Below are 27,256 nucleotides of genomic sequence, written 5' to 3' on the forward strand. Positions count from 1 at the left end.
TGCCTTTTGAATGTTCTTTTTGCTACATATCCTAGAGTCCTAGAGATCCTAGAGTTTATTGCACTTGTCTTGCCATACAGAACCATCTGAGGAATTTACTTCATTAGAGTTGTATTTCTTTGAAAGTTGCAATACCTTAGTGCAACAAGGGCAATACTATATATAAATCATCTAATGCAAAACCCAATTACCTGAAATGTCAAATCTCTCTTCATTTTGCCAGCATGGTAGCTCAGCAAGCTAGAGGCTAATATTGCAAGTGCTTTTGGAAACTAATCCTTGTAGCTGGAAAGTTGTTTGTTGAAAAGAGAAAACAAAAGGAAGATTCTATACAAGCCCTTTTATTTGGTTCACTTGGCACAGATACCATGGAAAAATCACAAATCACAGATATGTAGGGCTGGAAGGAACCTTGAGAGGTCAGTTAGTCCTGGCCCCTTCACTGAGGCAGAACAAAGTAAACCTAGACCATCCCTGACAGATGTTTGTCCAAACTGTTCTTAAAAAGCTCCAATGACAGGGATTCTACAACCTCCCTTTGAAACCTAATTCAGCACTTAACTATTCATAGATTTTTTTTTCTAGTATCTAACCTAAATCTTCCTTGCTGCAGATTAAGCCCATTACGTCTTGTCCTACCTTCTTTGGACATGGAGAACAACTGGCACCATCCTCTTTATAACATCCTTTAATATATTATCAGGTCAGCCCATCAGGCTTCTTTTCTCAAAAGTAAATTGTGCTTGAATACAAATATTCAAATATAGTCAATTGAAGCTACAGGTGTTAAGCACCATTGAAAATTATGTCAATCACAGTAAGTTCCTAACTATAGATTTAGGAATTCTAATTGAGGCAGGCAAGCTTGACAATTTTAGCTTAAGACTTTTTACAGTCTTTAACAATGATAATTTTTAGCACTTATATAGTATGTTTTTACATTTTCAAGATGCTGTCACATTCACCACAATGCCTATCTGAGGTACGTATTATCTCTGTTATACAGATAAGGAAACAGAACCAAAAAGTTACATAGCAAGTCACTGGAAGAACTGGAATTAGAAATCTGGGCTTCCTTCCTTCCATCCCACCACTCAGTTCACCAGGCTCTGCCACCTCTTTAGGTATTTATGCCAAAAATCTTCCTTTCAGAAGGATGATGTCGTTTTACAATGGGAACTGTAATTGTAAAAATAACACAATGTCTTGGAAAGAGAATAATAATAATCATACTGAAAGGTAAACGAGGGTCTTATTTTTTTCTTAGCCATCAGCCTGTTATCCCCAGTTAATATAATCTGTTTGATAAAACAGTACCTTTCAAGTTAATCATCTGATAGATATATTTCACTGTCATTAAATTATGGTTTCATTGCCTGCCACCAAATCAGTGTGATAAAATCACCCCCCCCCTCCAGTAATCTGGATAATAACAACAGAAGTGATTATCCATTTTCTGAGAACCCAGTCTAATTCAGGTAACTAATACATTGTTAGCCATTCCCATCTGTAATTCTAATCAGTTATAAATTACAACTCATTATTGCTATTTAATAAAGCACTACAGCATTAGCACTGATCTCTCAAATATATATATGTTACCTTGTTAGTAAACTGTAATTTAATTCCAAATCATATTTTGCATATAAAGTGCAGTTCTACTGTGATTTTGTAAAAATAATGTCATTATGTCCCATCTCGGTAAACTTGGAGAGCAAATCTTGTCAGTATACAAGCAAATATAGATATACATTTTTAATTGGCAATCCTGCTAACTCAACCCAAACTGAGTGTCAAGAGGAGTACCATCTGGCTCATGCATCGACAACAATGAAATCTGTAATTGGAACTTAAATAACAATTCTGAATGGAAATGTACCAACAAGCTTCCATATACCTGTGCTGGTTGTACAGTGCTGCTAGTAATATAAGATGGGGAGGGGGGTGAGGGGGGGAAAACAGTTTTGTTAGGAAAAGCAAATAGGCATGACTGAATACATACTGGAAACTGAATACATACTGGTAAGATTTTTATTTAGTTGCATTCCCGAGTAGAACTCTACTTAAAGAAAATTGTCTATAGGGGTGTATTTGTTAAAACATATATGTAGAAATAAAACAAAAAAAATCAGTTGTGGGGATTAGTTACCAAAACACCAAATGACAAAAAGCTTGAAGTTTTCCAGTGAAAAGGCTAAAATCTATTAAATTAAGTCCTTTCATTAAAGACTAAAATGCCCATGTCTCTTGTCTCTCTATGGAGTCCTGTATAAACAGAAAGACAAATACATTACATTATTTAAAATTGGAAGACAATCAAATTAGAAGGGAGGCCAGAGGGAGTTTACAGCTCTCACACAGGTAAATTTGAGAGATTTATTTAATTAATACAGCTTTAGATTAAGAAGTATCTAGAGAAGATGGAAATATAAAAAAGTTGCCAGAAGAAAAGTACAAGAGATGTTCAAAAGCCTAATCATCAGACAAAAATGTCTCTTTCTCTGAGCCCTTGTTTTGTTCATCACATTGCATTGCACCCATTTGCAATGCAAACAACACAAATCTTACTCTAATTTCTAATCTTTAGAATGTATTTAATTTAAATTGAGATATGCCTCTAACACATACACATGACTCTGGTACATAAACAGTATAAATCTTGTTTTGTCTTTTTAATATCCTGGACTTCACTCAACCCAAAGCTTTGGGTGCTATGTAACACATTAGACCTAAATTTTGCAACTCTGCTTCCCCTTCCCTAATGCCCTCGTCTCCTTACTGCCCATTGTCCCTTCACAGTCCAGATCAATTGATACATTAATATAAAAATACCCCAAAGTATATTTTAAGTTTTAACAGAAGCTTTCAGAGAAAAGCTAGCGGTTTTGACATTCGGGTAAGAGATAACTGAGGCTTTAGATACTTAGGTCAGGTCTATCCTACAGGCTTTTGCCAGCATAGGCAGTGTGTGGGGGTTGGGAGGGAGAAATCACATCACTAATGAACATAGCTACACTTGCAAAACTCCCTGTGTAGATACAGTTTCCAGTTGCAAGAGTGCCCTTTTTGCTGGCATAGTTTATATCATTCAGGGGGGTGGCTCGCTTAATTACACCACCTAAAGAGCACATTTTCCCAGCATAAGCAACTAGGGGGTTCTGCTGGTATAACTATACTAGCAAAGCCTTTAAAATGTGGGCTAGACCTTACAAAGGCCTGAAGGATAATTGGAATGTTTGATATCTAGGAAACAACAGAGTATCTTGATGTTGGTGAAGGAATGAAACTCCTTCCCTCCCCCCACATAGTTGTATTCGTGAGGGGCACAGATAATTTAATTTGGGAAGAAATTAACTTTTGACACCAACTGTCTGCTTCACTGAAATCCACACCATATTATGCTACGACATCCTGTAATGACGAACAAACTCCTTTTCGATGTTCCTGCTAAAATGAGGAGCCATAAAATAGTTAACAATGCTTTCGCTGAAAATGTCATCAGTATTAATATCTCATTGAGATGAACAGGAACAGTTTACATATCTCTCAAAGCTATTTTCTGCAGCTTCAAGCAGACATCAATCCATCAGTTTGTATTAGGTTCACATTTTGTAGATTATTTTTGTAATCATAAAAGCTAGAGGCTGCCCCTCACCCAAAGAGAAATGAAAGCTTATATTCTAGAGCAAAATTACATGGCATTAATTTACAAAATTAAAAATGGGTGATGGATTTTTCAGCATTAGGGAAAGGCTCTAGATCAAGACAAAATGTTTTATATGACTTGCCGCAACAAATTTATTTATGTTGACCTTGACTATATCAGTTGACTTCTCAGGGCACGAGTGGGAGACAACCAGCTTCTAGAAACCACTCTGATCTCAGCTATATTAAGAACTGATAAGACTCCAGACTCTAGCTATGGGCTTACTTTATTAATTTAGTTTCAAAATGATATATAAAAACCACTTGTGAGTAGGTAGGAAACGGTGTGCATATATCAAAAACACAGAAAGAACCATTAAACATGTTTTGAAGAAATGTCTATATATTTGTTTACTTTAGATCTGAAATAGTTAAAGATAAAATAAAAGATTTGTTGCTGTCTTTAGTTGCTGAGAAGTCATGGAAAATAATTAGGAGCCTCTGTTTTGTTTTTTTTATTATTATTTTTAAGATAGATTTGGATCTGTGATCATTACATGCTAGGGGAAATTACTATATTCCAAAATTGATTTAATTATTACTAATGGATCCATTTATTTATCATTCACACTTGGCAGGGTGACACAGCAGGGTTACCCATTATCTCCCCTATGATTTTGTTATAGAGCTCCTGGCAATTGGCATTAGCCAGGATACTGTTATTTAGGGTATAATGGGAAATCAAGACTAGCAAGACTTAATATAGGAATAATCTTTACACAAGTTCTGCAGCTTAAACTCACTGAAAACTTGCCTTCTAAAAAGGACTTTCTGAAAGCTGCACAGTGCACTTCAAGAGATTCTGAACACCACTGACTCCCATCAAAGTCAACGAGACACGATCAGGCACAACATTTCTAGACTCTTGTCTTAGATAAGCCATTTTCCCAAATGTTGGTCATGATTCAGGGATGGGCAAAATAAGAACTAGTTATACTTTTGTCTACCATTCAAATAATATTCTAATCTATTTGGAGGTCCATGAGTGCTTTAATTTAACTCCCTTGCTTTCCATAGTGATGTCTGATGGCCTTCTCAACTTGGTTTGGCCCTGCTTCTGATCTCAAAGTTTATGATGGGAGTTTTGAATTTGACATGTCTATAAAGCATGGAATCTTTTTGGGACAGAATGTGACTCAAGAACAGTCCCTACTGGGGCAAAGAATAAAAGAAAAGCTGGAAAATCTCATTCCTCAGAGTACCAGGTAAGTCTCCTTGAGTTCATCTCAAAAGACATATTCCTGAGAAGAAAAGGTTGAGGAAGAGAAAAATAGTATCTCCAGGACGTCCCTGGCACCACTAGTGATAAAAGTAGAGTTTAACTGGAAGGAGGAGGGTCTGATGAGTTTGCTGAATTTTTGGAGGTTAAGATAAACATCAGAACCGAATTTCCAAACCTTCTGGTACTTGCAATTACCATCCATGGAATGTTAAAGTATGAATATCGCAGTGAAAAATGTTTTATTTTGGCAGGATACCTTAAGCAAAAGTATTTAAGATGACAAGACTGTTACAGAATAAAATACTTGCCAGACTGGAAAGGATCTGATGGTCAATCTCATTTGGTATCCAATCTCTAACAGTGACATATGCTAGATGCTTCTGAGGATGCCAGAAAACTCAACAATGCATACAGTAAGTGTGCAAAACCATATTCATGGTAGAAAAAGTGACGAAAAAGCCATTTTTCATGATCTGATCAGGGTATGGATGAAGCATTAGGACTGAACTTTTTTTTTTAAATCATGACAAATATAAATGCTGGTAAGATTAATGTTTATAACAATTATTTTTTTTCTCCAGAGAAACTGATTGAATATCTGATTCAATAATATTCTGAAGCAGCAAATTTCATAAATTATTTATATGTTATATAAAGTGATATTTCCTTGAATTCACTTTACATATGTTGCTTGTTAATGGCAAATTTGTCTTTATTTCTTTATGCTTAAGGTTAAAGAGATGGTTCTCTGTACACCTTCAACTATTTTACATGGCTTTATCATATCCCTCTAACTCTCCTAATCTTTTCAGTCAGTCTCATGCGGACTTACCCCATTCCTCTAGTGACTTCTGCTGCCCTTCTCTGGTCCTTGTTTTGATTTCTGCTATGCCTTTTAGAAGCAAACAAGACCAAAACTGGACACATAATGGTACCACTGATTTATGTAATTACAAAACATTTTCAGCATATTTCTCTCTCCCCTAAAACACAGCAGAATACCTTATTCACTTTTAAATCTACTGCTATGCACTGAGCAGTCACACTTGACCTGTCTACAATAATATCTCCATCTTATTCCTGAAAGGCTTCAAATAATTTAATCCATCCACTGATGGATTTAGAGCTATCATATACTTATCTGAAAAGAGTTAGATATGCCACCATGCTGCCCAATTTCCCAGTTCTGTTTGGCCCCTCTGGAGTTCTCACAGTAATCCCTAGTATTGACAAAACTAAATATGAATGTTGTCACCTGACTTGTCATCTCCATTTACAAGTATATTAATAAACTTGTAAAAATGTAGGGCTGGAATGGGCCTTAATGGGTCATCTAGTCCAGTCCCCAACACTGAAGCAGGACTAGATATTATCTAGACATTCCTGATAGGGGGATGTTTAACCTCTTCTTAAAAACCACCTATGACAGGTTCCACAACCTCCCTAGCTAATTTGTTCCAGTGCTTAATAGACTCATTTTATATTTCACAATCATTATTACAACATTCATTTTACAAATGAATATTGAAATAAAACCAACAACCCTTATTTATTCAAATTTTTCCCCATATGCTTAGATCACACATGTAGACTGTTTCCTACAAGAGTTCAAAGTTTATATTTGTGCTTCACTGCATTCCACTCTTTGAATGATGAAAAACTGTGTCTAAGTGTGTGATTTTGATAGCTGTTTCAAAGAGTCTGAATTTCAAATATGATCCTGTCTATACAAAGTAAACATGCCTTATTCTACAATAGACAAAAATAAGGACGTATATTTCAATTTCATTTCCCACATGCTGCATCCTATTTCTATTGTATACTTTAAAGGCACTCACATGAAGTATGTCACGTAGGGTCAAGACATGTATATATAAAGATGATAAAAAGATATGCATCCTAAAAAGAAGAGACCATAAACAAGTTGATTTTGCTTTTATTTCAGCATCAAGAGCAAACAATATCGTTATTGTAAATAGTTCAAAAGATGTATTACTTTCTATTCTTTTTTGCATATTGCTAATGTTTCAATAACTATATTTGCCTTTATAATTTTGTATTTTTAATTGTTTTGCTGTTGTCTTATTTAACTTATTTGTAAAATACTAAACAAACACTGTTTAAATGGGTACATACATTTAATCTTATCAACAGATTAATTAGTGTTCATATCTACAGTTTACATCCCTGAACTGTTTATTACTGAAATTACTTCATCTTTGCTATTACTAAGAAGCTACTGGATGTAAGCTAAGTTCAGGCTTCTGCGCATGTATGATGGAGTTCTTTATACAGTTTAAGTGACTGCTAAAGTAACGAACTGGGAGAAAATCCTGAACTGGCTGAGGGATATAATCAATTATAAATTAAAAGTTAACAGAAAATGAGTCTGTTAATATCAAACATCAGCTTCTGGGTTTTTCAAATTCTAAATGTTAAATCATTACCCCCCACAAACACCACAAAAAATGCTGATATAGACTGAGACCACTATATCAGAAGTGCACACAATTAATCTATGGCAACTGTTAGACTTATACTGTAAGCCGGGGTCGGCAAACTTTCAGAAGTGGTGTGCTGAGTCTTCATTTATTCACTCTAATTTAAGGCTTTGCGTGCAGGTAATAGATACCTTCTAAAAACATTAAAATGTTTCTATGAGTCTTGTGACAGACCCAGACCAGTGGGGTACAGGAGTCTGGTAGAGGGTAAATATACTGGTCACTGGATGAGTAGTTTTCTGTTCCCTGACTGACCAGAGCAGGGGCTGCACTAGAGTAATCAGGAACTTGCTAGAACCAGTTAAGGCAGGCAGGCTAATTAGGACACCTGGAACCAATTAAGAAGAAGCTGCTAGAATCAATTAAGGCAGGCTAATCAGGGCACCTGGGTTTTAAAAAGGAGCTCACTTCAGTTTGTGGCGCAAGTGTGAGGAGCTGGGAGCAAGAGGCACAAGGAGCTGAGAGGGAGAGGGAGTGCTGCTGGAGGACTGAGGAGCACAAGCACCATCAGACACCAGGAGGAAGGTCCTATGGTGAGAATAAGGAAGGTGTTTGGAGGAGGCCATGGGGAAGTAGCCCAGGGAGTTGTAGCTGTCATGCAGCTGTTACAGGAGACACTATAGACAGCTGCAGTCCACAGGGCCCTGGGCTGGAACCCGGAGTAGAGGGTGGGCCCAAGTTCCCCCCAAATCTCCCAATTGACCTGGACTGTGGGTTCTCCCAGAGGGGAAGGTCTCTGGGCTGTTTCCCCAACCCACATGGTGAATCTCTGAGGCAAGAAAATCTGCCAATAAGCGCAGGACCCACCAAAATAGAGGAGGAACTTTGTCACAGTCTGTAATACATAACTAAACTATTGTTGTATGTAAAGTAAATTAGGTTTTTAAAATGTTTAAGAAGCTTCATTTAAAATTAAATTAAAATGCAGAGCCCCCGGACTGGTGTGAGTGCAACTGAAAATCCGCTCGCGTGCCGCCTTTGGCTTGTGTGCCATAGATTGCCTACCCCTGCTGCCTAGCATTTATCCATCCATCTTGGATAGGTACAGCCAAAATGAAGAGATTTATTTGATTCTTTTTAAAATAAGTTGGATTTCAACCATAATATTTTGGTTTCTGTGCTTACTTATCAGATGCATTTATAGTAATTAATTGGTTGTCAATTTATAATCAGATGTAAAGACCACCACAAAACACTGAATTTGGCACTTATTTATCACAAATAAGTCAGAGGCAGATTCAAATTAGAAGGGAATGGTTGTCACCTTTATTTACATTTTCTTGTTATGAGATAAAACAACAAACAGAAGGGATAATTGAAGATTTCCTCACACCTTCTCCATTCCACTTTATTACTTCCTTATCCTTCAAGAACAATCAACTGCCTACAACCATAAGCACAATAGACAGTATATTTATTGGAAACATTTTCTAACAAAGGCTGTGACAGTGTTATGATCCTGGCCATCAAAAAAGTTATGCAAGCCTTCAAACACCACAATTCATCTAATAGAAACAAGTGTCTAATTACTGATTACATGGCAGTAACTATCGGCCGGGGTTCTTCCCAGAACTAGAAGTTAAGAAGGGGAAGAGTTCATGTCTTTGCTGCTGCTGTTTGAATGTCTTGCCCTATTGGTTCAAAAGAACCATCACTTTTAGTAATAGTTTCAGAAGCAGGCTGCTCTTTTCATAATTAGGTCTGAAATATTATTAATCAGCAACTTAACACCCTGAAGCCATCCTATGAACAATGAGGTGGATGTGTGGTGCACATTTATGCCTGCTGTGTTTCACACTTGCTGCCCTTCCATGGTCCACTTTCCAACAATCGGATAGTATACCTCAAATTCCCCATCTGAAAATAGGGGTATTGCAAACCTTCAATCATTAAAGTTTATACATGGTTTTGGTATCTTTAGAGGTGACAAGTACTGAAGTTTTTCAATCAAATGAAATATTAAAGGCTGCATTTAACCCTGTTGTTCAGATGCTCAAAATTCTGAAAAATTAACCTTTGAAAAATTCCAGCCCAGATTTTCAAAAGGAGTTAGTGATTTTGAGCATCTCAAATATTGGGTGCCTAACTTCAAACTTCGTAAAGGGCTCTGATTTTCAGAGAATAGGTCCCCTTGGGTGCACAAAAATCCAGGCAACCAAAAATCAATAGTCACTTTTGACAATCTTGATTCAATCCCCTAGCCCTTAGCCTATATGCTTCATCTCCGAACCAGAGGCGAAGTTATTTATTTTTTGTTTCATGAAAGTTTGACAAAAATCTCTTCACCATTTTAGAGTTATAGGAGAGAGGAAAAATTGAACACAACACAGCCGCTTTTCCCCCTTCCCTTTATTTTGTGTTTTTTCCTTGTGTTTATTTTTTTCATTTTGTGTCTTCTTAATAATTCAAGTGTTTGGAGGGAACCTTCCAACTGAGGGTCAAATTCTGCTCTCTCTTACACCCGTGTTAATTCAGAGTTACTCCACTGAATTCAAACTGAAGATGCCAGACAATGGCGTTACTCTGGATTTATACTTGTGTAGCTAATAGCAAAATATATTCATTTATATGCAAATAGTCTTTGCTAATGTGGTGCTTAGTAGGTTAGGGAAAAAAGATGTATGTGATTGAAAAGACACTTTAAGCATACTAAGATTTCAGCAGCTTTTAATGAAGCATAACCATCTTTGTGGTAACACTTCATCTATTTTTCCTATCTGGACCACATATCCAGCAACTGCTTCTCAGGATAGTGTGACAGTGGGAAATGGTAAAACACAGCACTATCCTTATATACACACATACACACACACACACACACACACACACCCCCTCTCAAGGGCCTGATCCTAAAGACACTGCCTACAGTCATGCTTACTACCATAATTGATATCACTGGACCCAATGGCTCCATTCATAGTAGTAATTAATATACACAAATTTGTTTATAGGATCAGGCGTTTTTTCCTTTGCTGCGCTGACTACATCTGTTTCTTTTTCAGATGTGCTGCTGTCCTGTAACCTTGCAAAAAATGTACACAATCAAACAGCAGCAGCAAAGACATGAAATCTTCCCCTTCTTAACTCCTAGTCTAGTAGCTTTGTCTACAACAGGTGTCAATAATGGATGCAGGTGAGCCAGTGCTGGATTAATTGCAAATCTAGACAAGAAGAAAACAAAAACAAAGGTATGTTCAGTACCAGTTCGGAAACAATGACTAAAATATAATTCTGAAGTATTATTTCACATCACTGGCTATCTTTATAACTAGGCTACTTGCTGACTGCATTGTGCTAATATTCAACTAGTAGGTTGGTGATTCAAATTCTGAATTTGTGCAGTCAACTTGGCTGTAAATAAAAAAACCCTTTGAAGGCCATTGTGTATCCACAACTACCATCAAAACAAAAGAGCTGTTTGAATTATTGCTATAATTATTTAACAGTGTAGACCCTGCTCAAAAGCAACACAAGAGAATATGCACTGAAGATGAAATGGATAATGCAAACCAACTCGCAGTAAAATGTGTATTCATTTCTTTGGAAAAGTGATCAATTTCTGCTTACAATTAGCAAGTTTGTTTCTTATCTAAGAAAAAGGATACTTTATTTCTATAGATAGAAGTCATACTTTTAACTTAAAGTGTAATATTTCATCCATTATTTCTTCTGACTTTGTTAAATCTAAATTAAAACAAAAGATGCCTATTTATGTAACATGTTTCATAACATTAAGAAGTATTGCATATACATTTGAAAACAATTTCAGTATAAACACAAAATCATCTGGTAATACACTTGAGATAAAATTGACCTGAACAGTTCAGATCTCACATACAACATGGTCCACAAAACACCAAGAATAGCTGAAATCACACCCTGCAGCAACGAATACACAACACATTCATTTTTTCAGGTCAGTGGAGCTTTTGTACACCTCTCGCTCAGACAAGCCATCAATGAAGTGTCAAAAGACCCAATGGAGAAAGCATTCAATAAGGTGCACAAGGGGAAAGACACCTGAAAAGCCCTGTAGTCTGAAATATTGCAACTATAAAAAGGGGGAAAAAAACAAGATGCCTCAATTTTTAAATATTTAAAGATGTTTCATATTAACAATCCGAGTTACTAAGCCAATAAAAGCTTAGATGGATTCAAACAGTGTTTTTAAAAAAAATCATGAGTTTACTGTTGTCTGGAATTATTAATTTAAAACACTATGAATGTGCCTCATCAGAAATTCACCTATATAGTGGCGGGCCTCAGGAGCTCCCTGGAATTCCTAGTTTCTGCAACCATGAAAGCTTTTTCAGACTTTGAGAAAGCAAGCTCCTTGCACCCAGAAAACACAGACTTAGGTATTCTGCATGTCCCAGCTTTTATGGAGTCTGATCCCAGGCATTTGTGCCCTTTAACTCAGTTTAGCAGTCGGACCCAGTACCATCCCAACCACCCACAACCTAAAGCAGGGACAAAAGCTGTAAGACATACTTAATTATTTACAGTATGTTCCAGCAGAAGTGGACAGTGGTAGGGAGGCATCATTCAGTTTGAGTTATTTCAAAGTTGCACAATATTCAGTAAACATATTTCAAGTTACTGAATGCAGACAGTTCCAAAATTAAGGCTGACACTACTCTGCCTAGGACACCTCATTTATGGATTAACCAAATGGTTTTAACTGCAAGGCTGATTTTTATATTAGCCTGACAAATATAGACCCCTCTCTCTCTCTGTCAGGAGGGAGACAAGCTTGCAAACTCATGCCGGTGCTGAGTAGGGAGCAGCTCAACTGAAGTATGACCTGGAGTGTCAGCTGCTGGATCTGGAGCCCAAACTGCACTTTGTTTAGAGTTATGAGCATTTCAGAGTTACGGACAATCTCCATTCCCGAGGTGTCCGTAACGGAGGTTCTACTGTATAAAGATGCTTTTACTGCCAGCCCTACCAGCTGCAGACCTGAAAAGTCAAATTAGATCCTTACCATTTCTTGCATCATCACAAATAACGAAGTTTCTGTTAGCTAAATTAGATTTTCAGTTACACCTGTCCTCTATGCTCTCAGTGACCATGAAGTCTCATTGACTTCAACAGAAGAGCAGAAGTGTAACTGATTGGAAATCAGTAAAGAATTCTGGTGATGATGCACAAGAACTCATTTCATTCTCTTTTAGCTGTGTTCTAGCGTCTCAAGGAGTTAAAATTGGTTAAAAGGTATTTTTGACACTAACATAGACAGGTCTCTGAATGCACACAATGGATAGATCTGCTGAGTACCAAGTTACCATTTTGCATAGCTACTTTTCAGGTAAACCTGCACCTTAAGCTTCAACTTAGAAACAACAATGTGTCAGTGGGAGGAAAATGGCATCTTATATTGGCTCTTCTGTTTTTCTTCTTCCTTACTTCTGCTGAATCTAGGGTTGCCAACCCTCCTGGATTGGCCGGGAGTCTTTCAGATTAGGCATCAATCTTCCAGTGACTACTGAAAGGAATCTGGGAGATTTTAATAGGCCGCTAAAAGTCCAGTTGGCAGCGCAGCGGAGCGAAGGCAGGCTCTCTACCTACTCTGACTCCACGGCACTCCCAAAAGCAGCTGGCATGTCTGACTCCTAGGTGCAGGGGCAGCCAGGGGGTCTCTATACGCTGCCCCCGCCCCAACCACCAACTCTGCAGCTACTATTGGCCAGGAACCATAGCCAATGGGAGCTGTGGGGGTGGTGCCTGCAGGCGGGGGGCAGCACGCAGAGGAGCCAGAGGGACATGCTGGTAGCTTCCGGAAGCTGCCAGAGGTAAGCGCTGCCCAGCCAGAGCCCTCACCCCTCCCTCCCACACTTCAACCCCCTGCCCCAGCCCTGAGGCCCCCTGCTGCATCCCCACTCCCTCCCAGAGCCCGCACTCCAAACCCTCTTCTGTACCCCTGCCCTCTCCTGCATGCTGAACCCCTCATCCCCAGCTCCACACCCCAGAGCCTGCACCTCCAGTCAGAGCCTTCACCCCTTCCCAACTCCCTGCTGAAAGTGAGTGAGGGTGGGAGAGTGAGCAATGGAGGGAGGGGGGGGATGGAGAGAGTGGATGCATGGCCTCAGAAGGGGCGGGGCAAGTTGTTCGGGTTTTTGTGATTAGAATGTTGGCAACCCTAGCTGAATCGTAACCAGAAGAATGAAAAAGTGTAGGTTTTGGATTTTTTTAAAATTCCCTTTGCTTTCCTTTTTGTTACCTCTTTTCTATCCAGAAGAGGAAGATTAGGAAATGTGACCTCAGAGTTTCGGTTCTTGATGACCAGTGCTGTGTAAATCATTTATTAGAGCCCAATGGCAAACACAAACAGGCACGACCCCAATTCAGTCCAAAACAAAGACATCTGGGGGAATGTAGGCCAGAGTGATTGACTCAAAGAACCATGTGATTGTAGACTGGATCACCAGGGAACATTGGAAAAAAAAAAAAGGTAGAAGGGAGAGGCCAGACCTCAGTTTAGGAACATTTCAGGAAGCTAAATCCCACTTGTCTTTTTTAGGGAGAGATTCTGAACCTGGGGGGGGAGGGGGGGGAAACAAATTTGGGAGATTACGATTTCATGCATGTTTCAAAACCCCAAATCAAATGGATTTTATATTGGGAGGGAGATGTTTCCGTCTAGAAATACGGACACTGCACATAACTCATCACGGGAGCTGAGGAGTAAATATTTAAAAAAGCATGAATATTACTGAACCATTTTTGCTTTGTTAGCATTCAAAAATATCCATTTTTCACTAACTTTTTCTGTTTTTATATTTGAAAATGAAAAAAACTAAGATGACATCCAAAATTGGCAATGCAAACCCTGCCTCTCCCCAGTTTTTTTTTTTTTTTTTTTAATATTACCATCAACTGCAAGAAGTACTTAACACACTAAAAGGTGGTTCAACAGCTCAATACCAAAAAAAAAAAGGGGGGGGGGGAGGGAAGAGAAGAGATGTACAACAAGGATGTGTTGTAGCTTTGTATTTCCTGGGTTTTAACTAACATTAACCATGAGTTAACATTGTATATTCTAAGTGAGGTTTTGTTGCTGTATTTTTGGTTGTTTTTCAATATTGTAGGTTGTGATATATTAGAAAGTAAATGGGGTGAAAGAGAACCCCTGCTTCTGCTTTCATATCCTTGCTTTCTTCCCGAACAGTCATCTTTTTTTTTCCTTGCCCTTTCCCAACAGTCCTGATGTGGCAGCCTCTCCTCTAACATCAGCTGTTAGTGTTATGAGGAATTCATTTTGGGGTAGGGGACAACTCTCTGTCTGGAATGCAGGAGAAGCAACAAGGATGTGAGTGAACATAAAGCAGTAGTGTTTGGGCAGACAAGAGGAATACAGAAAGAAAAGACAGTACAGAATCACCTTGGGGACACAGCAGACAGCCATGATTTCAGAGAGAAGCAAGGCCCAATCATTGTTGCAGGAGGTGTTTCAGCCTCCAAAGCCAGGGTCCCAATTCAACAGGTCAACCACTTGTCTGAGTGCCTACATTTGGAACAAGCCAAGAAAAGGTCACACACTAAACCCACATGGCAGTTCTGCTCCAAACCAGGCTACAACTCACTGTTTTGTCCCATCAAAACACAAAACAGAAAACCACCTTTTGTAACAAAAATAAGTTGAATACCATAAAACAGCTAGTTCCCTCAAAAATTCAAGAAGTTTAAGCACAACAGATTTTGTGTTTTCTCAGGCATAAGTTTTAATTTCCCTACAAATCAGGGGTTACTTCCTTTAAAATGAAAAGACCAATGTAACATTAGTTACTGAGTTACCATTAGACCACAATAATAAACTACAGAGTTCACCAGTGTTTTAGCATTCTGTTAAAAACTATTTCTATCACCATTTCTAATATGCACCAGGGACAAACCTACATGCACAATATACTTCCAGTGCACTTTATTTTTAGAACACAGATTGTGGCAGAGCTTGTATAGTGTGGTTATTGAATAAAATTGAATATGCAAAGTCACTTGAGTAGTTTCTAAAGCACAGAGGCTGCTTTTCTTTTTTCAGTAGAAATACCTTGGAGGAACAGTGAAGTATTTTCATCTAATGGATAGGATATGAAACGACATTTCCATAGAGGATGAACACCCTGCAGGTATTATTGTGTCTGTAGATATATTTATAATGCTTTTCCCAGACCACTCCAATGCATTATGGTTAGCTCTTAAGAGTATCTTGTAGTAAATATACATTTACCCAGGTTTTCAACTGAAATAGATTTGAAACAATTTCAACCACTTATATTTGTCTTTTTTCATCTTTTGTACTTTTTTTATATTTCTAAATAATGCCATTGACCAAGGACTTACCATAGATATACAAAGTAATTCATGAATAACTTTCCATATTGTGTAGTGAAACAATATATATTAATTTTCAGTAAAACAGTTTGGTTGACTTAATTGTAAGATATTCCAAGCTCCAGAAACTCATAAGGAATTCTTAAGATGTTCCATTTATTGAAGACTGTGAAAACAGAAGTTCAATGTTTGCTTTGTTGCATCTGATATATGGGTACACATTCTGGTTTTAAAATACCACTAGAGGACACCAGAGGGTGTGATGACCAAGGTGGGTGCAGGTTGCTTGAGCTCTGAAGCGGCCCACAGGGAATCCCCAAATGTTGTCTCCTAAATCCCACCATCCAACCCGAAGAAATATTGCTCCCTCTTCACTGAGACAATTTCGTTTTCCAAACTTGGAAAATCATCATGTTTCCTTTTTATTAAGCCAGGCGTCATTTTGGCTGTTAAGTAAGACCACACAGACCCCACCTTTGGTTAAGATCGAACAGGCATTGGTATATCCTCTCCTCTTTTCAGGCATTGTAGCATTGAATTATTATAGATTTGATGGCTCCAAAGCTCCCACAGTAATGGCTGTGAGGCAAGCATGGGCAAACTTGGCTATAAATTTCTGCTTCCATCCATTCTTCCATGTAGTGGTGGTGGTCCTAGGGAGCAATCCTATCCTTAAAATCAGTGGCAACGCCTTAATGTGGAGGGATTGGATGGAAGAGGAATCCCGGCTGTGTCATAGCTAATTGACAAATATCAATTTTAACCATTTGTAGATCTTCAGTAACTATTTGATTAGCCCTACTCTGGAGCATAGAAATATCTCCAGTTAAGGTATTTCCTTATGGGGAAATGTATGTATGTATTTGGACCAGATGTATTGGGAACTCCAGAACTATTATTATTTTGGAGGAAACTTCCTGGATTTTTTTCAGCCAGTGGGATTCTTTTACTATTTTCTGTCCCAAAACACCTTGAGAATTACTTGGAGTAGAGATTTGAATACACAACTATCTCTGGTCCAATGGAATACAATTGTATCTGATGTTAAAAAGCATCTGGAGAGGTGAGGCTATGGCTTTTTCACCCAAAGACATGAGAGACCAGTATATTTGAATATAGGTCAACTGTAATGGGCCTGATAAATGCTGACCACTGTTGGAAATGTAATTCTCTTGGTGCTACATTAGCTTGTATGTTTTGGGAGTGCCCCATATCAAGAATTTTTGGTATGAAATGGGTCAAAGGACCAGTTTGATATTATGTGGTCAGTTGGAGCCCTCCTCCTTACATTTACTTTTTGGATATATTACTGATATCTGGAGGTTGCCTGGTAACAAGGCAATGTGTTTGGAATGTGCAGTTTTGGTCATTAAAAAATTAGTCCTGTAAAAACTGAAAAGTTGATTCCCACTAAACATTGATACCTGGCTCAAAGAGAAGGCCAACTTCTCAGCTAACAAGTGACTGGCGTTCCAGAAAAGGAATGCCTGGAAAATTCAAAGCAATTTGGGATGATTTTTGTTTTTTTTATAGATATAGATATATATATATAGAGAGAGAGGGGTCTATGATCAGTGTAGACCCCGAAGATAGGTATATCACTTCCCGTCCCCTCAGTTTATCCTAACTCTATTTACGTCTTGCATCTGAAGAAGTGAGGTTCTTACCCACGAAAGCTTATGCTCCCAGTACTTCTGTTAGTCTCAAAGGTGCCACAGGACCCTCTGTTGCTTTTTACAGATTCAGACTAACACGGCTACCCCTCTGATACTCTATTTACGTTGTGTATAATGATGAATCTGGTATTTTGGTATATTTGTTGTATTTGGAAAAAAATAATTATAAATCATCACTAGTTTTTATTATACAGTAGAACTAGAAAAATGTGAAGATGCCTTTGTAACAGGTGTTCTGACTAAGGAGCTAACTCAGCACCCTCTCACTCAAATCCCCCATTTTATATTAATTGAGCTCTGACTGAAAGGAGGCAGTTAGCAGAGGAGACCGATTAACTGAGTGGTGATACTGCTGAGGGGCTAATTGGGAGGAAGTATCCCCAGCAGCTAGGGCTATATAAACATATTGGAAGGAAGCGCTGGGAGGAGAGTAGTGAACCTAAAGGAAGGCATAAGTAGCCAGAACTGGCAGCAACACTTCCTGCTGCTTCCCTTCTTCCCCAAAAGCAAGTCGGGAAGCAGGCCACTGATTGTAAATATAACATATAATTAACAATGGTGATGGTTAAGAAGATGTGGAGCGGTTGTGGTCTGTGACTGAGGTTGTCAAGGAATTGCAGGGGACCACCCTGTTAAATCCTCCTTTCTAGGACAATTTCTAGCACTTTGTGACCAAAATTGTAATACACTTCAACTTTTAAAATTACATACAAGTTTAAAGCTAATGCACAGACTTGAGACTTCTTATAAATAATAAGTAAAATTAAGCTCCATTTTCACTGAATAAGAGATAGCAGAAAATAAAATATAATGCATATGATAGTGTTCAAAGCTTAAATTAGTTGTCTGCATCTACCACGTAGTTTAAAATCTACTAAGACATAACAATCAAATCACAATAAATAAAAGTTTACCACAAAGTAGTAAAATTGCGGATCTTTATATTATTTTGGTGACGAAATTTTGGTGTTAATGATTCACCAGTATGCAGTTAATGATTCACCAGTAGGTGTAATCACTTGTTATTTGTAACATTAAATCTAGAATAACTGTTGGTTTTGATTTTTTGAACTTGCTAAAGGATATCACTTACAGCATATCAATTTTATCAATATGATTTCAGCTTTGACAGCTCTTCATTTATACTATCAGGTTTAATCCAAATGCAAAATGCCTGTTAGGGGCAGAATAAGATACTGAAATATTCAAATTGTTTTTTTCCCAAAGTGTAAAAAAAAAAAAAAAAATGTGTTTAGGTGAATAGAAAGGAAAAAGCTATTCCTTTATCAAACTAAATATATCAAAAGAATAGCTCCCAGTATTTGTGTTAGAAACACACCTCCCTCATGTCCTCCATGCTTTGCTTTTTAAGAACATAAGAACAGCCATACTGGGTCAGACAAAAGGTCCATCTAGCCCAGTATCCTGTCTTCCACACTGACCAATGCCAGCTGCCCTAGAGGGAGAAAACAGAATAGGTAATCACCAAGTGAGCCAACCCATTGCCCATTCCCAGATTCTGGCAAACAGAGGTTAGGGATACCATCCCTGCCCATGCTGGCTAATAGCCATTGATGGACTTATCCTCCATGAACTTCTCTAGTTCTTTTTTGAACCCTGTTATAGTCTTGGCCTTCACAACTCCTCTGACAAAGAGTTCCACAGGTTGACTGCCTGTTGTGTGAAGAAATACTTCTTTTTGTTTGCTTTAAACCTGCTTCCTATTAATTTCATTTGGTGACCCCTAGTTCTTGTGTTATGAAAAGGAGTAGATAACACTTCCTTATTTACTTTCTCCACACCAGTCATGATTTTATAGATCTCTATCATATCCCCCGAGTCGTCTCTTTTCCAAGCTGAAAAGTCCCAGTCTTATTACTCTCTCCTCATATGGAAGCCGTTCCATACCCCTAATAGTTTGTGTTGCCCTTTTCTGAACCTTTTCCAATTCCAATATATCTTTTTTGACATGCACGCAGTATTCAAGATGTGGGCATACCATGGATTTATATAGAAGCAATATCATATTTTCTGTCTTATTATCTATCCCTTTTTTAATGATTCCCAACATTCTGTTTGCTTTTTTGATTGTTGCTGCACATTGAGTGGATGTTTTCAGAGAACTATCCACAATGACTCCAAGATATCTTTCAGCTAATTCAGACCCCATCATTTTATATGTATAGTTGGGATTATGCTTTCAATGTGCATTACTTTACATTTATCAACATTGAATTTCATCTGCCATTTTGTTTCCCAGTCATCCAGTTTTGAGAGATCTTTTCGTAGCTCTTAGTTCGCAGTCTGCCTGGGACTTATCTTGAGTAGTTTTGTATCATCTGCAAATTTTGCAACCTCACTATTTAACATATTCATAAATGATCTGGAAAAAAGGGCAAATAGGATTGAGCCCAATATAGACCCCTGGGGGACACCACTATTTACCTCTCTCCATTCTGAAAAGTGACCATTTATTGCTACCCTTTGTTTCCTATCTTTTAACCAGTTACCAATCCATGAGAGGACCCTCCCTCTTATCCCATGACAGCTTATTTAATTAAGAGCCTTTGATGAGGGACCTTGTCAAAGGCTTTCTGAAAATCTAAGTACACTATAGTCACTGGATTCCACTTTTCCACATGCTCGTTGACGCCCTCAAAGAAATCTAATAGATTGGTGAGGCATGATTTCCCTTAAAATCATATAGACTCTTCCCCAAAAAATTATGTTCATCTATGTGTCTGACAATTTTATTCTTTACTATAGTTTCAACCAATTTGCCCGGTACTGAAGTCAGGCTCATCGGCCTGTAATTGCCAGGATCACCTCTGGAGCCCTTTTTAAAAATTGGCATCACATTAGCTATCTTCCAGTCATTTGGCACAGAAGCTAATTTAAATGACAGGTTACAGACTACAGTTAGCAGTTCTGCAATTTCACATTTGATTTTAGTTTCTCTACAATGGCCTTATTGTCCTTGAGTGCTCCTTTAGCATCTCGACCATTGAGTGGCCCCACCGGTTGATTAGCAGGCTTCCTGCTTCTGATGCACTTAATTTTTTTTTTGCTATAACTTTGAGTCTTTAGCTAGCTGTTCTTCAAATTCTTTTTTGGCCTTCTTAATTATATTTTTTACATTTCATTTGCCAGCGTTTATGCCCCTTTCTATTTTCCTCACTAGGATTTAACTTCCACTTTTTAAAGGATACCTTTTTGTCTCTCACTGCTTCTTTTACTTTGTTGTTTAGCCACGGTGGCTTTTTTTTTTGGTTCTTTTACTATGGGGTATACATTTAAGTTGAACCTCTGTTATGGTGTCTTTAAAAAGTTTCCATTCAGCTTGCAGGGTATGGCAGAAAAGGGGTTAAAAGCAGTCCTAGGGAGGCTGCGCAGGAGGCAGCCAATCACAGAAGAACTTATAGGAGTAGCCAATCAGGGTTGGGCTGGCCAGATAAGAAGGGCTGCAGAACAGAGCAGAGTCAATCACTCCCTGGAGCTTGAGAAAGGAGGAGGACTGGCCGCCTTGCAGATGGAGATCAGCAAGCACCCTGGACAGAGCAGTGCTGCAGGGTGAGACCCAGAGAGCTAAAGGCAGCTACTGGCAGGCTGCAGAGATCTACAGACTGAGGCCCCGTTGCAAGAGGGTGCTGGAGCCACGTGGGAAGCTGCTATTTGCCACTGAAGAGGGTGGCCGGACAGTAGATTGCAGGTCCCCCCAGAAAAGGGGGAACATAGAATCTGGCACAGCCGGAGGGCAGTGTAACTGAAGAGGATGCCGCAGTCCTGGGAGTGATGTGGGTCCTGAAACAGAGGTGACAATGGGCAAGACACCACCAGAAGAGGTGCTGCAGTGGTAAGTCAAACTGTCACACAAGAATTTTAATTTAATTAAAAATAATTTAATTTCACTTTTGGTGCTGTACCTTTTAATTTCTGTTTAATTAACCTCCTCATTTTTGTGTAGTTCCCCTTTCTGAAATTAAATGCTACCGTGTGGGGCGCTGCTGTGGTGTTTCCCCCACCACAGGGATGTTAAATTTAATTATATTATGATTACTATTACCAACCAGTCCAGCGATATTCAACTCTTGGACCAGATCCTGTACTCTGCTTAGAACTAAAATCAAGAATTCTCTCTCCTCTTGTAGGTTCCAGGACTAGTTGCTCCAAAAAGCAGTCATTTAAACGGGTCAAGAAACTTTCTCTGCATCCCATTCTGAGGTGACATGTACCCAGTCAATATGTGAATAGTTGAAATCCCCCCATTGAGTTTTTTATTGTAATAGTCTCTCTAATCTCTGTGAGCATTTCGGTCACTCTCACCATCCTGGTCAGGTGGTCGGTAATATATCCCTACTGCTATATTCTTATTATTAGAGCATGGAATTACTATCCATAGAGATTCTATGGTACAGTTTGGTTCATTTAAGATTTTTACTTCATTTGATTCTATGCTATCTTTCACAGGTAGTGCCACTCCCCCACCAGCACGACCTGTTCTGTCCTTCCAATATATTTTGTACCCTGGTATTACTGTCTCCCATTGATTATCCTCATTCCACCATGTTTCTGTGATACCTATTATATCACTATCTTCATTTAAAACCAGGCAATCTAGTTCACCCATCTTATTATTTAGACTTCTAGCATGGTATATAAGCACTTTAAAAACTTGTCCCTTTTAAGCGGTCTGCCATTACATGATGTAATTGAATGAGACTCTTTCATTTACCTGTTTTTTTCATCTGTTCCTACCTGTATTTTCTCATCTGTCATCCTCTCCTCCTTACTAGGACATAGAGAATCTCCATTAATAGATCCTCCCTTATGGGATGTCACAGTATGAACCACGTACTCCTCCTCACCCAGCCCTTAGTTTAAAAGCTGCTATACAACCTTTTTAATTTTAAGTGCTAGCAATTTGGTTCCACTTTGGTTTAGGTGGAGCCCATCTTTCCTGTATAGGCTCCCCCTTTCCCAAAAGTTTTCCCAGTTCCTAATCTAAAAGCCACCTCCCTACACCATCGTCTCATCCACCCATTAAGAACATGCAGTTCTGCCCATCTAATGGGCCCTGCGCGTGGAACTGGAAGCATTTCAGAGAATGCTACCATGGAGGTCCTGGACTTCAATCTCTTACCTAGCAGCCTAAATTTGCCTCTCCTATCCTTCCCTATGTCATTGGTACCTACATGTACCAGGACCACCAGCTCCTCCCCAGTACTACACATAAGTCTATCTAGATATCTTGAGAGATCTGCAGCCTTCGCACCAGGCAGGCAAGTCACCATGCGGTTCTCTCAATCATCGCACACCCAGCAATCTATGTTTCTAATGATTGAATTCCCAAACTAAAAAAGCTTAAAAAAAAAAAGTGCTTCTGGGACCAACTCTTTCCTGAAGTAACATTATTAGTTGTTTTAAGGAACAGAATCAGATAGGTGAAATGCTAATTATAATACATTATTTCAAAAGATCAAGATTATCACAACACATTGATGTTTATATTCCGCTACAGTAGAACCTCAGATTACGAACACCTCGGGAATGGAGGTTGTTAATAAGGCTGAAATGTTCGTAACCCTGAACAAAACAAAAGTTTACAACTGAACACTGACTTAATAATTGTTTTGAAACTTTACTATGCAGAACAAAAAAAATGCTGCTTTCCTTTTTTAGTATTTTACATTTAACAGTACTGTACTTGCTTTTTTTTTTTTTTGGCTTTCCTGCTCCCTGATTGTGTTCTTCCGGTTCCAAATGAGGTGTGTGGTTTACAGGTCAGTTCGTAACACTGTGTTTTTATGGTATTCCTATTGATGCCAACAGAATTCCTCATATCTAGGCAATTATGCCACATGCATCACCCTAACATTTGGGTGTATTTCAGGGCATTACATATTACTCAAATTGATGTGATAAAATATTCTTAAAATTCTCATTTAATTCTATTGTCAGATGCATCTTTTCAGTGTTCACCTATTGTTTGAATTCATTGAGCACATGTATGTAAAATATATTATCAATAGGGCCCTACTAATTTCACAGACATGAAAAATGTGTCACGGACCATGAAATAAGCCCTTCTTTGTGAAATCTGATCTCCCCCTTGCTGCTAGGAGCTCCCCAATCTTATGGGGTTCTAGGGACTTCGGTATCGATTATTTAGGTTAATCTTTCTATCTACTCAGTGCTCAGTCTAGAAGATACCATCAGAGATGCATAGTTTTGCAGTTCTCAAACTGTGGATTTGTGTCTCCAGAGATAACATGCTTGTTAACAGCAAAAATGTTTTTAAATAAATAAATAAATAAATAAAGGTGAGAAATCAGACCTCAACCCTATTGTCCCTCTGCAAATTTGTGTACACAGAGTCAATCCCTTACCTCTCTAAAAGTGCAAAGTTTCAAAAAGTTGAATGAATAGAAGCTTGTTTGGGGGGGAATAGATCTGGACAAGGAGAAGTCTGGAGATTAATGTGAGAAGGGAGGGACAGGCAGTAGAAACCAAATTGAAACTGTTTGAGCAGCATATTCTAGAACTCTGTCTTTCTGAGTGTAGCCTTCATTGGTTTGAGATTACCATTCCATTCTCTCACAAGAAGGGAAAACCTCTAATGGCAGCAGGCCATAAAAGAGACCCAGTTTGGGAATATTTTAAAGAATTTCCCCTACCTATGGGTAAGACGGGCATGCATGCAAAATGCAAACAGTGCAGCAAAGAAATGCAAGGCCTGTTTGCCTGAATGAAACAACATCAGTGTTCCTTCTCAGGAGGAAGCTGCATTGAAGATGATGAAAGCAACATGTCTGAACGTGCAGGATCAGGTTGGTAAACTCTTTCTGTCTTCTTTCAGGACTATTCTTGAATTCTCATGTTTGAGCAAAAAAATATAGTTGTTACTCTATGGTGCTAGAATTTTAGATGCAGTTGTGATAAAAAAATAAATAGCTGAAATAGGCAGATCTTCCTTTTACAATTTCACCTTTAAAGTAGTACTGAGTGTCAGTGAATGCAATGAGTAATACTAAATGAGCAGTATGGTAAAAATAATTTAATAACTGCATTGATTTATTTTGTTTAGGAGAATCCATCCTCAACATACAGGATTCTGAAGACTATCCATCGTTAAGATCATCATTTTCTATACTTTCAGAGTTATCTGGCAATGATACTGTTTCAGTCACATAGCCACAGTATATCACATGTAGCAAAAAGAAAAAAAAATCTCCATCATCCAGAAACAACCATAGATAAGTTTATGATAAGAAACAGCAGATTACAAATAGAGGTAATTGATGAAAAAATTGCCCTGTTTGTTATGCAACAATTTCTCCCTTCCGTTTGATTGAACCATGTTAATGAAGTGTGGGTTCTCAGTCATTAAGATCAGGATACAGTCCACCCAACAGAGCAGATGTCGCAAGCAAATTGATGGATAAAGTGTATGAAAGAGAAATAGAGCAGTGTGCAAAATATCTAGAGGGTGAAATTGTTAACCTGAATCTTGATGTGGAGCAATGTCCACAATGATCCTATTGTATGTGCTTGTGTGACAACAGAAGAAGAGAATGTCTTCCTTACAGAAACAATTGATATATCAGGAAATGCACACACAGCAGAATACTTACAAGAAGTAGCAGTAAAAGCTATAACACACTGTGGGGAATAAATTCAAGTGTCCAGTATGTAGCTTCTTGGATCTTCTTGGATACATTTGCAGAATAAATTATTTAGAAGAGAGTCCCAAGCTAATAACATACGGTTGCAGTGCTCATTTGATGCACCTCCTGGCCAAAGACTTCAGTGTTCCAGCAATCAAGGCTAATCTTGTTGAAATTGCAAAATACTCCCATAACAACCACTCAGCAGCAGCTGCTCTGAAAAAAGTGGGAGGAACCAAGCTAACTCTCCCACAAGACGTGCAATGGAATTCAGTAGTGGACTGTTTTGAGCACTATAGCAAGAACTATCCTAATCTGAGTTTGTGAACAAAATTGTGAAAAAATAGATGGCACTGTGTAATAGGTCCGTGCCGGGGCTCGACCCTCCTGGGTGGGAGGGGAGCCACATCAACTCACTACTGCTGGAAGTAAACAGCCAGTTAGTTCAGAAGCTCCTGTCCTCCGGTGCAGGGGCGGAGCAAAACCGACAGCTAGCTCAGGGCTCAGGCCCTCAGACAGGGGCTGAGCACGCGACCGTGAGTTCAGGGCTCAGGCCCGCTGGCGCAGGGGCTGAGCAGACAACAGTTAGTTCGGGGCTCAGGCCCTCTGGTGCAGGGGCTGAGCGAGCAAACAGCTGGGGTACGCCCAGGCTCCTACGGCTGAGCGTTGGGTGAGGGGGAAGCCTGCCACCCATGAGCGGGGTGGCAGGGGGGAACGCAGGCCCACCCACTCCACTACGTTCCAGCCCGGGGCCCTAGCACCGGTTCCTACCGCTGCTGGTCAGTGGGGTATCCTGCCCGAAACACACTGACATTGGCTCACATTCGTCTGCAGCCTGACCGGGGTCGGCTATCCCCGGGCTACTTCCAGGTTCCCCCTCAGGGCCTACCTCGTTCGTGGCACCGGGCTCGGGCCAGTCCAGCTGCATGGGCTCCTCTCGGCCAGGGCTTGGTGGCAGGTCCGGCAGCTCCGTCGGGAAATCAGGCCAGTTGCACTCAGGTGGCTCCTCCGGGTAACAGCAGGGGCGGAGGGGTTCTGGTGCGGTCTCGCCTTCAGGGTTAGTGTGGGGGGGTTCCAAGGGTTCCTCCCAGCGACGGGAGCGGACGGGCTCCGGCGGCTCCTCCTCGTAGTGGGCCCGGGGTAGCTCCAGCCAGTTAGGGCCCTGGCCTCGGAGGTCTCTCGGCCGGGAGCTCCCGGCCGCACGTCTGCTCCCTGTGGTGGCTGGCGGCTGACTGAGCTCTGGCGGCCGGCCTTTATACTTCCTGTCCCGCCCCTTGACTTCCAGGGGGCGGGAACAGGCGGCAGTGGCTCCGCCCACTCCGGTGCCTGCAAGGGTGCTCCCTCTTCTGGGCGGGAGGGGAGCCACACCGACTCACTACACACTGTCACAGCCAAAGTTCTCAACATTGGGCTTAACAGAAATGTTGAACACATGCTGAGTACCCTGAAGCCTATTTCCATAGCCTGGAACAAAATGCAGGGAAATAGCTGTTTTATTGCTGACGCTGTTGAAATTTGGAAGGAACTGAGTGAGATCTTAAAAAGAGAAATAGGCAATGACAGAGTTAAATTACAAGCATTAAAAAAACGAATAGGACAAGCACTATCTCCAGCTCATTTTCTTGCAAATATTCTCCATACTCGGTACCAGGGTCAAACCTTAACTGCTGAAGAGGAGGAGATTGGTGGATGTCCATGTCGTAGCCACCATCCCTCCATAATGACTGCACCACAACTAAAGTGGGGCAGATTTTGTCTGGTGCTTACCCAAAGAAGGGCAGCTCTGCTTTGTGAGGGGGCGGGGGGGGGGGAAAGGAAGGTCAAAAACTGCTGTAAAAATGGTGCTCAGTGGTCAGCTTTGCAGCAGCAACTCACCCCCACACCGCCAGGAATGCACATAAAGGTACAAAACCTGGGTGGGGCATGTCTCTTTGCTATACACGGCGAGGAAGCCATAATGCCAACTATAATAAACTTCAGAGCTAAGGGTGAACCATTCAAGAAATACATGTTTGCTGATGATGTTTTAAAGAAAGTCACACCAGTGAACTGGTGGAAGTCACTTAAACACTTGGATTCAGAGATTGTTGAAGTGATAATCTCACTTTTAACAGGTGTAGCTTCTTCTGCCGGTGTAGAAAGAATATTTTCTTCCTT

General features: G+C 39.6%; 1 protein-coding gene and 1 long non-coding RNA gene across 5 annotated transcripts in view; both read right to left on the reverse strand.

The window, feature by feature from the left end:
• The window catches only part of SPOCK3 (SPARC (osteonectin), cwcv and kazal like domains proteoglycan 3), a 405,705-nt gene that overhangs the window by 204,200 nt on the left and 174,249 nt on the right, over window positions 1-27,256 (reverse strand). The window lies entirely within an intron of this gene.
• Window positions 8,666-17,179, reverse strand: LOC122172353 (uncharacterized). The gene is made up of 2 exons (XR_006172600.2): window positions 14,810-17,179; window positions 8,666-10,589 (listed from the first exon to the last, which is right to left on the reverse strand). It is a non-coding gene; the product is annotated as an uncharacterized LOC122172353 (long non-coding RNA).

Source organism: Chrysemys picta, chromosome 5 (assembly GCF_011386835.1).
Source record: "Chrysemys picta bellii isolate R12L10 chromosome 5, ASM1138683v2, whole genome shotgun sequence".
Classification (NCBI taxonomy): domain Eukaryota; kingdom Metazoa; phylum Chordata; order Testudines; family Emydidae; genus Chrysemys; species Chrysemys picta.